This window comes from Lissotriton helveticus, chromosome 4_1, assembly GCF_964261635.1.
Source record: "Lissotriton helveticus chromosome 4_1, aLisHel1.1, whole genome shotgun sequence".
Lineage (NCBI taxonomy): Eukaryota > Metazoa > Chordata > Amphibia > Caudata > Salamandridae > Lissotriton > Lissotriton helveticus.
The window spans coordinates 859,198,428-859,211,161 of record NC_136063.1 but is presented as its reverse complement, the minus strand read 5'-3'; positions in this window follow the sequence as shown (position 1 = coordinate 859,211,161).

The window sequence follows — 12,734 nt, the reverse complement described above, 5'->3', positions numbered from 1 at the left end:
ATAAAGGTATTTCTCCTTGTTACACCTCACCTGGGGAAGCGTAGCCTTTTAATGCATAACCAGGTGTACCACTAATGGTAAATATGTGAATGCACCAAAATCCATGGATGGATGTGAGGGAACACTCACGTTACACCCATAGAATGACTCCCTGGTGCAGAGTAATGCAGCACAGAGATTTGCGCTGTCGTTGCATTACTCTGGATTTAGTAAACCACTTAGGGCCATGCAAGGTGGCCTTGCCTTGCATGTCTCAATAGATTTTAGGGCCACCCATAACCTACATAAGTATGTCCCTAGATTGTGGATCTTAGGTAAGGTCAAAAACATTAGTAAATAAATATTAGATATCTTTGAAGAGGAGCAAAGTCTAAACCAAATCGGGAGTTGGCTATATAGAGAGCGAGGGTAGCAAGGACAGACAGTTATTTGAACTGTCTGAAGGCAGCCAACTACAAAGGAGAACCAGGAGGTAAGGATCTCCATTGATGTTTATTATTGTGGTACTCTCAAGCACCTATTTTGTGCTATGTTCGGGTGTTAGTGTGCTTTATCAATAGTAAAAAAATCATTACGGTTTCAGTGAGTAAGTGCTGAAACCCTATTGGTAGGCTTAACATGGCTAGAGACAGTCATTTCATGGCTGGAGGTGAAAAAACACTGTCTCAAAGAGTTTTCCTAGGAAGTTAATTTAGGAAATAGAGTGTTAATTAAAGAGTTTGTCTTTGATCGCGTGTGGTTGATTGAGAATTAGAAATAGTGATCACATTTTCAGTCAAGAGGGAGTGGTATCAGTCTAAAGAGAAACAGACTTGAAAGCATCTCAGAAGATTATTTTGATGATGGTTGATGACTGGTTGTTATTTTAGCCAAGGGTGACCTAAGTAGGACTCTGGACTGTATTTTGTCAGCAGGCACCTAGTAGGTGTTCATGAAGCCCTCACCCACCAACCTAGTTGGTGGCATGCTTCATCATTGGGCCCACCCAGTGACACCTAGCGTGTCCCGGGTGTGCTACGATGCCTGATTACAGCGGAGCTGGTATGTTGCTGAGAGTGCAGTGTGGTGAATAGGGTGGTGAAGATTAAAACGGCTTCAGGGTGATCCCAGTACCCGAGGGTAAATTAAATTTTAATGACTGGGTCTCCGTGAGCGGTTAAAAACAAGGCTGTGGGATGCTGTGGTGGTGAAGTTAAGACCGTCTGCATCCGGTGAAGGTCGACATATTTCAGCCAGCGTCTTTTGTATGCTGGCTTTCCTCAGGACCGTATAAAGTGAGTGCAATATTAAAACTATATACACCGGATGCAGGCGGTCTTAACTTCACCACCACAGCATCCCACTGCCTTGTTTTTAACCGCTCAAGGAGACCCAGTCATTAAAATTTAATTTACCCTTGGGTACTGGGATCACCCTGAAGCCATTTTAATCTTCACCACCCTTTCACCACACTGCACTCTCAGCAACATACCAGCTCCGCTGTAATCAGGCGTCGTAACATACCCGGAACACGCTAGGTGTCACTGGGTGGGCCCAATGATGAAGCATGCCACCAACTAGGTTGGTGGGTGAGGGCTTCATGAACACTTACTAGGTGCCTGCTGACAAAATACAGTCCAGAGTCCTACTTAGGTCACCCTTGGCTAGTCCTTGTTGATACCACATATAAACTCCCGGGGATCTGGACTAGCTTTCTAGTCCTCTCTCTCTTGATATACGCATGTTTGTTATTTTAGACAATAGTTTTATTTCATGAGGGGACAATCCTGGAATGTAAGTCAAGAGTTGTAAGGAGATCCCCTTGATTGTGCACCGAAGGTGCATGTGTGGTATCTGTAAGTGAGGGCTTACAATGTATGAGTTGGCTGTTGGTCTTTGTTCGATTATTGGAGCAGAAGATTTTACCAGTGAATTCTGTACAAGATGAGAGGAGGGATGAGAAGGTTTGTTCAGTTTTTGCTAATCTTGAAATGGTCTTTGCTACGTTTGATAGCTTACAGGATTGTTTATCTCTTAGAAGTCAGACATGGTTTTTAATATCAACCAATTAATTTTTTGTACGGTTAATAAAAATCTTAACAAACAAACAGAAGTTAAAAGCTTCAGCATGCAATGTGAAAAGGCCCATAATGACAAGCAGATCTTGAATTCAGCACAAAGACTATTAAGCTGAGCCTTTGTTAAAATGGAAGAAACAGGATTTGTAGCATATTTGTTTGCAAAAAAAGCAATCTGCAAATTGCAAAAGCAGTACAGACCATATCAAGCCATATCAAGCCTGTTTGAGGCACACAGTGCTGGCAACAGTAGGTTCAAGGTTCAAGGAAAGCTTTATTAGGCTGCTGTATAAAACAGTCATAAAAACACAAAAGTTAAAAACACAACATATTATTTACATATAATAAATAGTAAAGATAATTTTACATTACTATTCCAATAAAATACTTTTCCTTATACACAATGCAGCTTTTAAGAACTGAACTACCCTCCATGCTATATGTTCGTTCTCTAATAGTTGGAGTAAAAGCATTGTTTGGCGACACTGCCTAAGCCCAAGTTTACTTAAAAAAGGAATAATCCACGCTTTCCTTTGCTTCTGAAAAAATTTGCAAAACCGGACTAGATGCATGGTAGATTGGATAGAAAGAGATGTTGTCGCAAGGGCACAGTATAAGAGTACGAGACCAATCATTCATTGTTGGGAATGTCATCATCCTGTGGATAATACCCAGTCTTAACCTAGTAAGAAGAAATCTATCAAAAGTTCCTGGCACAAAAGATAAATAGGGCTCCATCCCCATGGTGGTACGTAACAATTGGTGGCTTCTCACAGTTATTTTCGCTACAGATTCTCCGTGCAATCTTTTAGCATTCTTTATAGACTTTCTTGGGATCTCCATCATTGAAGATGGGGTCAGAGAGTATTTAGGGTGAACCAAATCATTCATAAAGTCATGTACAAATTTAATCCAAGGGATTCTATGGGCCCCTTCTAGTCTTAGGGTATCTTTTAAAGTCTCTCTGTTCAACTCTGTCTGGTCCTTACACCAGACTCAATGCCACAGAAGAATAGGCTCTAATTTTACCAGATCTGCTATATGGTGAAGAGCTAACTCCTCAAGGCAAATAAAGGTAGATATACTGGAAGGAACAGAGAGAATGTACCTTGTGAACACATTTTTAATCGTTTGTAGAAGATTAATGTCTACAAAACCCCACACCCCGGCTGCATAGGTTGCCACGGTGACGCACTTTGCTTTATATATATGCAGCAATTCTGCGGGCGGTTTCTACCTAACCTTTTAACAAAGTTTGATAGTGCTGCAGTAGATCTAGCAAAGGCTATTTTTTTGGCAGATATGGTGGGGGCCCAGAAATCATGGTGGTTAAAAAGTACTCCTAGGTAAGACTTTTTTTTGTAGAAGCTAACTTTTTTTCCGTCGATAAACATGTCACGGGTCTTCTGCATCCCTTGCTTACACCTCATAACGTACGTCTTGGTTATATTAGTTTCAAGACCAAGATTGCTCATAAATCTGCAAAAAATATCCAGGGGTCTCTGGAGGCTGTTTTGGGTATGAGCCATCAATAGGAACCCATACTGCAGGTCGGAGAAAATCTTATTTTCCTCGGCCCAGTCTGCTAAATGTTCCAGTATAACCCTCCCTAGCACCTTAACCCTAGAATCTAGGAGAGAAATTGGTCTATAGCATCCTGGGTCTTCACGATTGCCCTTTTAAAAATTGGGATTATTATTGATTTTGCCCATGTCAGAGGGAGGGTAGACCTTATGCTGGCATTAAAAGCCTGTGTCAGTATGGGCCCCCACAGGGTGGCATTGTGTTTATACAGGTCAACTGGTGCCCCGTCGGGCCTTGGAGCTTTACTACCAGCACTTTGTGCCAGAGCCCTAGTCAGCTCCTCCAGGGTGATTTATAGATCAATATGTTCCCAATTATGTATATTACATTCTTCCGGATGGCTCCCTAAATTCCCTCGATCATTACATAGTTTGGAGAAGTGGGTAATTCATGCTTCCTCCGTAAGAGCAACTTCCACTGAGGGATCTTTGCTTGAGGCTAGAAAGGGGATTCTCAAGACCTTCCAAAAAGCAGTACTGTCTTTCTGTTCTGCGGCATTATGTAAAGAGTCCCAAGCATCATTAGAAGGTTTTTTTTTACTTTTAATACCCTTCTGTAGTCTAGTCTAGCTTGGCTGTTAGGTAGTGATCTTGGTTTAGTATGCAGTACCTTTTTCAAATTGGAATATGCCCTAGAGCATTTTTTGTTAAACTAACCATAATGTTTCATTTTATTACAACATTGTTCTGTCAGTAGGTTTCTAGCCACCCTGGTAATATGTACAGAGCAGTCAACTATTGTTGCATCCAAGGCATCCTTGCTTAGGCAGGTATCTATCTCAGACCTGCATTTCACTAAAACATTTTTAGTTAGCAAATTTGCATCAACCTTAGACCACTTTATTGAGAATCCATTTACTTTGTTCAATTCTACGGTTCCCTGCATACGGGTGTTTAGTTCAGACTTGTTATGAAAGTACATATGTGTCTTAAGTTTTAAGAGAAGGGAGAAATGATCTCTTAAAGCGATATCTCCCACCTCAATGGAAGGGACCAAGTGCACATGTAATAGTGGTGGCATAGCATCTCCCATTAAAGGTAGGCAAAAAACCGACGGGGGTAGTTAGGATCTCATTAACAAACACAAGATCTAACTTAGAGATGAGTTCATTGAATATATCATCCGTCTTAGAGTGAGTGAAATGTGAACAACTATCAGCATCATTGTTAATACCACACAGTATGTTATCAAAATAAGTACAAGCCCACAATTAAAATCACCCATCAACAGGGTCATAGTGTCTCTGCTTTTCCGGTCAGAGATTTTAGTGACTGTAGCCATAATACCTTTTACTACTAATTCAAGATCATTTTGCATGGTGTTATTATAGAGATTGTATGTGGTGAGTTGCAGTAGGGGCAATCTCATGGAAATAGATTCCCCCTGGGTGAATCGTGATCTTGCTTAAGGGCAGCTTATTTGAGATGTATGTCGAAATCCCACCTTTTGGCCTTCCTCCCAGGCCTTTCACTGCTGGTGTGTTATATGTCTTGTATCCGTTTATATGTATAGATTCATTTCCCATGTCTCCTGCAGACATAGAATATCTATGTTCTCCACAAAGGCCTCCAAGACTGGGTTCTGAACCTTTGTGCGTAGCCCAGAGATATTCCAAGACACCACAGTACAGGTTGTGGGGTCTGGTATTGTCAAGGACATATTGCTGATCAGCCCTGCTGCATTAGGTGTCCCTGATATATCCACATGCTGCTCACATAAGTATACTGAAACCCCAGCGATTCCCTTCCCATTTGGGCATCCCTCTAAATGTTTTAGGATTGGGGGCCTAGTTAATTCCGCGTTCCATGAAGGACCCAATAATTGGGTCATCTTTGAGGTAGTAATATCTTGTAGCTCCCTCATACCTTCGATGTTGCCTGAAGGTGACACCAGTCAATCTACCCCGTCCAGGTTATAGAGGAGATCAAAGGAATTGAATGTTGGGATGCTGTATCTATAATGTGGGATACTACTATTGGTATCAGATACAGTGGCCTGCTTAAACAATAAAGAATGTTGGTAAAAAAAAGCCTCGAGGACCACACCCATCCCCCTTTTCTGACCATGTTGCGCCTGGACAGTTCTAGAATACTTCTGACCAGTTCCGGGGATCTAAACGTGATCACTACGCAATCCCCTACCAGTGTTTTGGGTGCGCAGCCTACCCAAGGGATTCGGCGAGCCATAAACTCTTAAAATAGGGCATTAGTATGTCCCGTCTTACTATTCCAGCGGAATAGTTTCACGCGTAAAAACCATTGTGTTACATTAGTGTGAAAACTATTATGGATAGCTTGTCATGTACTCCTATTGACTCAAAGCCCACATTTGTCTTTTGCCTGAAAATCTTTTTGTTTAAGTATATTGTATTTGTCTTCGTTTTTCATGTACTGGATTCACTTGTTGGTTGCTCTTTAAAATGATGAAACATTTATCTAATTAATTAAATTGTGTGTCCGGCTGGACACCATGGACTATGGCACTTATCTTGGTCTATATTTATTTATTTGTTATAAATGCTTTTTTAAGGACCATTGTTACAATACAAAATTGACACCCATGGTTCTTAATTACCTATTGGGTTCTCTTGTTCTCTTTAAACACGGATGGAACTGATGGCATCAGCGTGGTATCCTCCCCTGGGGCGATGTCGGCAATGGGGCCTCTTTAAGTGGGTCACCCTTTGGGGGTCCCGTTAGAGTAATAGCTGATACTTCTGGATGGTGAATTAAAGGACGCAAAGGACCAACTTGTGGTTCAAGTGATAGCCTACGTTCTGTTAAGATGATTTCATGCATTAGGACTGACTCAGCCCTCTGCAAAAAGGTGTAAAGAGTCCCAACCACCCCTTGCTCCATAAGGGATTTTCGCTTACTCATCCTCTCTCCCTTACTATGATATCCCTGGGGCAGATCGGTATATTCTCTGATTTAACTGAGTTCCTGTGCCAGGGCAGTTTATAAGTATACAGTATGACCGCAGACAACCGAATGGAAAATCACATTATATACGAAGATGAACAATATAACATCTAGATGATACAATGTAAATGTCAATACCATGGCCCAGCCCAGCCTCCTCCAGTCTCTGACGGGCTCAGACGGGCCCGCCATTGGTCCGGGTTTTGTGCGGGCATTGTCCCGCGTGCTTCTTGTGATGTGGTGGGAGGCAGCGCTATAAGCGCGATGACCCCGCCTCCCCCTCACTCGCGGCACTCATGGCAGCTGTGTGGAGAGTGATGCACTCTGGGGGTTGCAGTCCTCCCCAGAGTGTGGCTGGTGATGCGGGCTGTACGATGTGCCGCTGGGCCCTTTGCCCCTCCAGGGATTCCCCTGGGGCTTTTGGTAGCGTCCCGTTATACAGGTAGGCAAGATTGGTGGCAGAGATGCAAAGAAGAAGGCAATAGTACTGTGTGCAACGGAATTTTGAGATGTAATATGTGTATCAAGACATTTTTGCAAGCACAAACCAGCCCGATGTCGAACAAGCAATTTCAGGTCCAGTGGGTATTAACTTTTTATTGAAAAAGTGCAATGTGGAACACAGATATAAGGTTTGCTTAAATTGCAACACCTGAATTCAGGTTCTTTGCAGCACATACATAATTGAAGTCATCCAGTTTGGCCGCAGCCATCTGAAGAAACTTAACAGTTTTAACATTTAATAAGGAGTTCACAGGGTTCAGACTGGCTTTAACTGCCTAGCGGCAGGTACGAACTCCTAAGCGAATTATGGGGTCGATTAGGATGGCGGACGGAAGGACGACCGCCGTCCTGGAGTAGGCGGAAAAAGCCTTTTTTCTGTCCGCCTGCCGCAGACACTCCGTCCGCCATATTAGGATGGGAAACACTGTCAAATTTCCGTACGCGGCGGAAGAGCATGCACCGCCGCGGAAGTACACCCGACCCCGTGGCGGACGCACCCAATCCAGACACACCGCTGTACGGAATGACGTCTCCGACCGTCCTCCAAATCACAATGGCGGAAAACACACATAAAATCGCTGTGGAAAAACAACCTGCCTGAACACAGCGGACTCACCACAGCGGAGATACACACCACAAGCAGATCGCCGTCATGGACCCAGCGCTACACGCATTTCTGATACTCTTCGTGCTCCACCACCAGCAAGTCATGGCCCATCACCGACGACGACGCAGGTACGCCAACACACCAATTGAAGTTGGAAGGGGAATACCTGCCAGGGCTGTGACGTAGGGAGGGGGAGTGTCATGTTTGTGAAAATGCCTTTACGATCGCACCAATATATCAACAATTCAAGTACACAACCAGGAATGACAACGACAAACCACGACACATGATTGACTTGCTTTATTAAACATAATATTGGTATAATCGTACACTAGCCAAGAGCATGGGCACTGGGTACAACAGAGCAGGTACATCAGAGGCAGCACGTGAGGGCACAATGCAGTATCAGAACAGCAACAGGGCACTGGGTACAACAGAGCAGGTACATCAGAGGCAGAACATGAGGGCACAATGCAGTATCACAACAGCAACAGGGCAGTGTTTTCAACAGAGCAGGTACATCAGAGGCAGAACATGAGAGGGCACAATTCAGTATCAGAATAGCAACAGGGCATTGTGGCCAACAGAGCAGGTACATCAGAGGCAGCAAATCAGAGGGGCAATGTGTATCAACAGTCCATTGCACAGAACAGGTACATCATTGGCAGCACACGAGAGGGACTAAGTGCATCAACAGGCCATTGCACGGAACACGTACATCATTGGCAGCACATGAGAGGGGCTAAGTGCATCAACAGTCCATTGCACTGAACAGGTACATCATTGGCAGCACACGAGAGGGGCTAAGTGCATCAACAGTCCATTGCACAGAACAGGTACATCATTGGCAGCACATGAGAGGGCAGAATGCAGTATCAGAACAGCAACAGGGCATTGTGGCCAACAGAGCAGGTACATCACTGGCAGCACGTGAGAGGGGCTAAGTGCATCAACAGTCCATTGCACAGGACAGGTACATCATTGGCAGCACATGAGAGGGCAGAATGCAGTATCAGAACAGCAACAGGGCATTGTGGCCAACAGAGCAGGTACATCACTGGCAGCACGTGAGAGGGGCTAAGTGCATCAACAGTCCATTGCACAGGACAGGTACATCATTGGCAGCACATGAGAGGGCAGAATGCAGTATCAGAACAGCAACAGGGCATTGTGGCCAACAGAGCAGGTACATCACTGGCAGCACGTGAGAGGGGCTAAGTGCATCAACAGTCCATTGCACAGAACAGGTACATCATTGGCAGCACATGAGAGGGGCTAAGTGCATCAACAGTCCATTGCACTGAACAGGTACATCATTGGCAGCACATGAGAGGGGCTAAGTGCATCAACAGTCCATTGCACTGAACAGGTACATCTTTGGCAGCACATAAGAGGGGCTAAGTGCATCATCAGTCCATTGCACTGAACAGGTACATCATTGGCAGCACATGAGAGGGCAGAATGCAGTATCAGAACAGCAACAGGGCATTGTGGCCAACAGAGCAGGTACATCACTGGCTACCCAAGTACGTGTGTCAAGCGACCCGTCACAAGGACAATAATAATGTCAGGGTGGTTACATTCGTCAATCTACACACAAAGTAAAATGACATGTGAGTGATGGCAACTAAACCTCACACCACAGAATCTGGTGAAGTGCTTGACAACTCGCCTCGGACACACTTCCAGCACCAGAAACGGGAGTGTGAGACACAGCCACCGATCTACTGACTGACACATGAGCCATAGACCCAGACACACCGCCAGCACCAGCAACAGGAATGTGAGACACAGCCACCGATCTACTGACTGACACATGAGCCATAGACCCAGACACACTGCCAGCACCAGCACCAGGAGTTTGAGACACAGCCACAGCTGTAGTGACTGACACATGAGCCATAGACCCAGACAAACCGCCAGCACCAGAAACAGGAGTGTGAGACACAGCCACCGATCTACTGACTGACACATGAGCCATAGACCCAGACACACTGCCAGCACCAGCACCAGGAGTTTGAGACACAGCCACAGCTGTAGTGACTGACACATGAGCCATAGACCCAGACACACCGCCAGCACCAGAAACAGGAGTGTGAGACACAGCCACCGATCTACTGACTGACACATGAGCCATAGACCCAGACACACTGCCAGCACCAGCAACAGGAGTGTGAGACACAGCCACAGCTCTAGTGACTGACACATGAGCCCTAGACCCAGACACCCCGCCAGCACCAGAAACAGGAGTGTGAGACACAGCCACAGATCTACTGACTGACACATGAGCCATAGACCCAGACACACTGCCAGGACATGTCCCTGTACACTGACCAACAAATACCATGCCTGCATCTGACACATGAGAGTGCCGGACACACACAGCGCCAGTACCTGCAACAGGAGAGGGCACAACTGACACAGTGCTACTACATGATGCATGACAGTGTACAATAGACACAGTGACACTATCTGACACATGAGTGAACTGCAGCTGACCCACTAGGACCACTGAAATGATGAGCCACAGGGCTGTATGGGCCAGGAGGCAGGGTGGGCCTGGGAGCTGGGGAAAGCTGTACTGGAGCGACATTGAGGTGGTCAGGTGTCACTGGTGTGTGCCTCCGTTTCTTTGTGAAATGTAGGGGCACCCCGGACATGACTGGACTGGTAAGTGGAGTGGCATCATCAGACATCAAAGGTGGATCATGTTCCTGTGGTGGTCTGCTCTCTGGGGACGTGCTGGACCCTGCCTGTCGTTTGATGTGGGCCTGCCTTCTGCCCTCTGCATCATGTGTAATGGGGGATGCAACAACAGTGTACTCCTTCCTCTGCTTCTGCAGGGCGTGGATGGGAGTAGAGGTATGGGGGACTCCACCGCTGACACATGTGTTGTACGTTCCTTAAACATCAGCCTCAGTGCAAATAGGGGTGATATATGCCTGTCCTTGATGGAGCTCATGTCCATGGGAGAACCCTTGGCCATGGGATGTGCCTTGGACGTAGGAGGTGTCCTGTCTCTGGAATGTCCCTGATCCCTGGGCGGTGCCCTGTCCCTGGGTGCAGACTTGTCCATTGTAGTGTCCCTCCCTGGGCGGTGCCCTGTCCCTGGGTGCAGACTTGTCCATTGTAGTGTCCCTTTCCTTTGAAGCTACCTTGCCCTTGGGAGTGTCCCTGCTCTTGGGAGGTGCCCTTTCCTTTGTAGTGTCCTTGTCCTTGGGAGTGTCCCTGCTCTTGGGAGGTGCCCTTTCCTTTGTAGTGTCCTTGTCCTTGGGAGTGTCCCTGCTCTTGGGAGGTGCCCTTTCCTTTGTAGTGTCCTTGTCTTTGGGAGTGTCCCTGCTCTTGGGAGGTGCCCTTTCCTTTGTAGTGTCCTTGTCCTTGGGAGTGTCCCTGCTCTTGGGAGGTGCCCTTTCCCTTGTAGTGTCCTTGTCCTTGGGAGTGTCCCTGCTCTTGGGAGGTGCCCTTTCCTTTGTAGTGTCCCTGTCCTTGGGAGTGTCCCTGCTCTTGGGAGGTGCCCTTTCCTTTGTAGTGTCCTTGTCCTTGGGAGTGTCCCTGCTCTTGGGAGGATGCCTTTTCCTATGTAGTGTCCTTGTCCTTGGGAGTGTCCCTGCTCTTGGGAGGTGCCCTTTCCTTTGTAGTGTCCTTGTCCTTGGGAGTGTCCCTGGACTTGGGCTGTGCCCTTGCCTTGGGAGTTCCTTTTGTGGGGGATGCCTGTGTAGCATGTGAAATCATTTCCCCCAACACCCCTTGATGATCCTGTGTGTCAACTCTAGTGTAGCTCACATCGTCTTCGGAGAAAGATATTCCAGTCCTAGGGGATGGTGTCTGTGCCCTCCTTGCCCTGCCTTGCTGCCTGTGGCTGCTCCTAGTGAAATAACCTGAATAAGATGCCTGGTCTGATAAATCACTCTCCCCTGAAACATCAAGTGGTGTGGATGGTGGTACAGAAGTAGCACCCTGTCTATGCGACTGTACAATGGCTGAAGACACAGTGTTTGCCAATGACTGAACTGTTCTGTGGAGACCAGCAACATCGCCATGCATCCCCTCCATGAATGCCACCACCTGCCCCAACTTCCTATCGTGGTCTTGGAATGCATTGATCATGTTGGTCTGCCCTACACACAGCTGTCGCAGCAGATCTACTGCCTCAGCACAAAGTGCACTTTGTGTCACAGGGACAGGCTCCGCGATGCCTGCACCGAAGGCAACTCTGCTCCCCCTCCTCTGGCGAGCACGAGCAGTACATGTTGCAGTGGGTGGCAGTGTGGGCCCTGTGTGCTGTGTCCCGACTGAAGGTGTCTATTGCCCACTCCCTGTCTGTGACAACAGTGCTGACTCACCAACACTTTCTGAGGATGAGGACGATGGTGTCTCCACATGTGAGTCCTCAGGGACAGTTCTGTCCCCCTCTCCGTGGCTGCCCTCTTCAGTGTCAGTCTGCGTGTGTGTCATTTCGGATCCAGATGCATTGCCACCACTCATCTCCGTCTTCTGTGTGTCAGTGCCCTTGGCCAAAGCTGGAAGAGAGAGGGAAGAGATGTTAACCTAAGTGCCACACTCCCGTCCTGAAGGTTGCACATTCACACCGTTACTTACAGTCGATTGACATGTAGCACCCATCCTGTACACGAACCACCCCTACCACACATCCTCACATCATAGATCCGTGGGTGTCTGTGAAACATGTACATCATACAAACAGGGCAAGTGCATGCAGACCACCACACATGTCATGCCATGGGACACCAGACCTCAACGGCATGTCGTGGAACCCTCAAATACAAATCAACTGGTATGTCCACCTGGCGGACATGGGTGATACAGCTCACTCCGCTAATGCCACCAACATGCAATATATGCAAAAGATACGCACCACGGATGTCAACACTGTGTCTGAGCATGAACACATGCATGCACTCACAAGTTACAGACACATACAGTCTGCTTACCGCTAGTTTGCTGTTGATCCCCTCTCAGCCGGGCGGACAGCTCAGGATGCGTCACAGCAATTATGTGGTGCATTAGAGGGGTCATGGTGCGTCGGGCAAGGCGGACTGT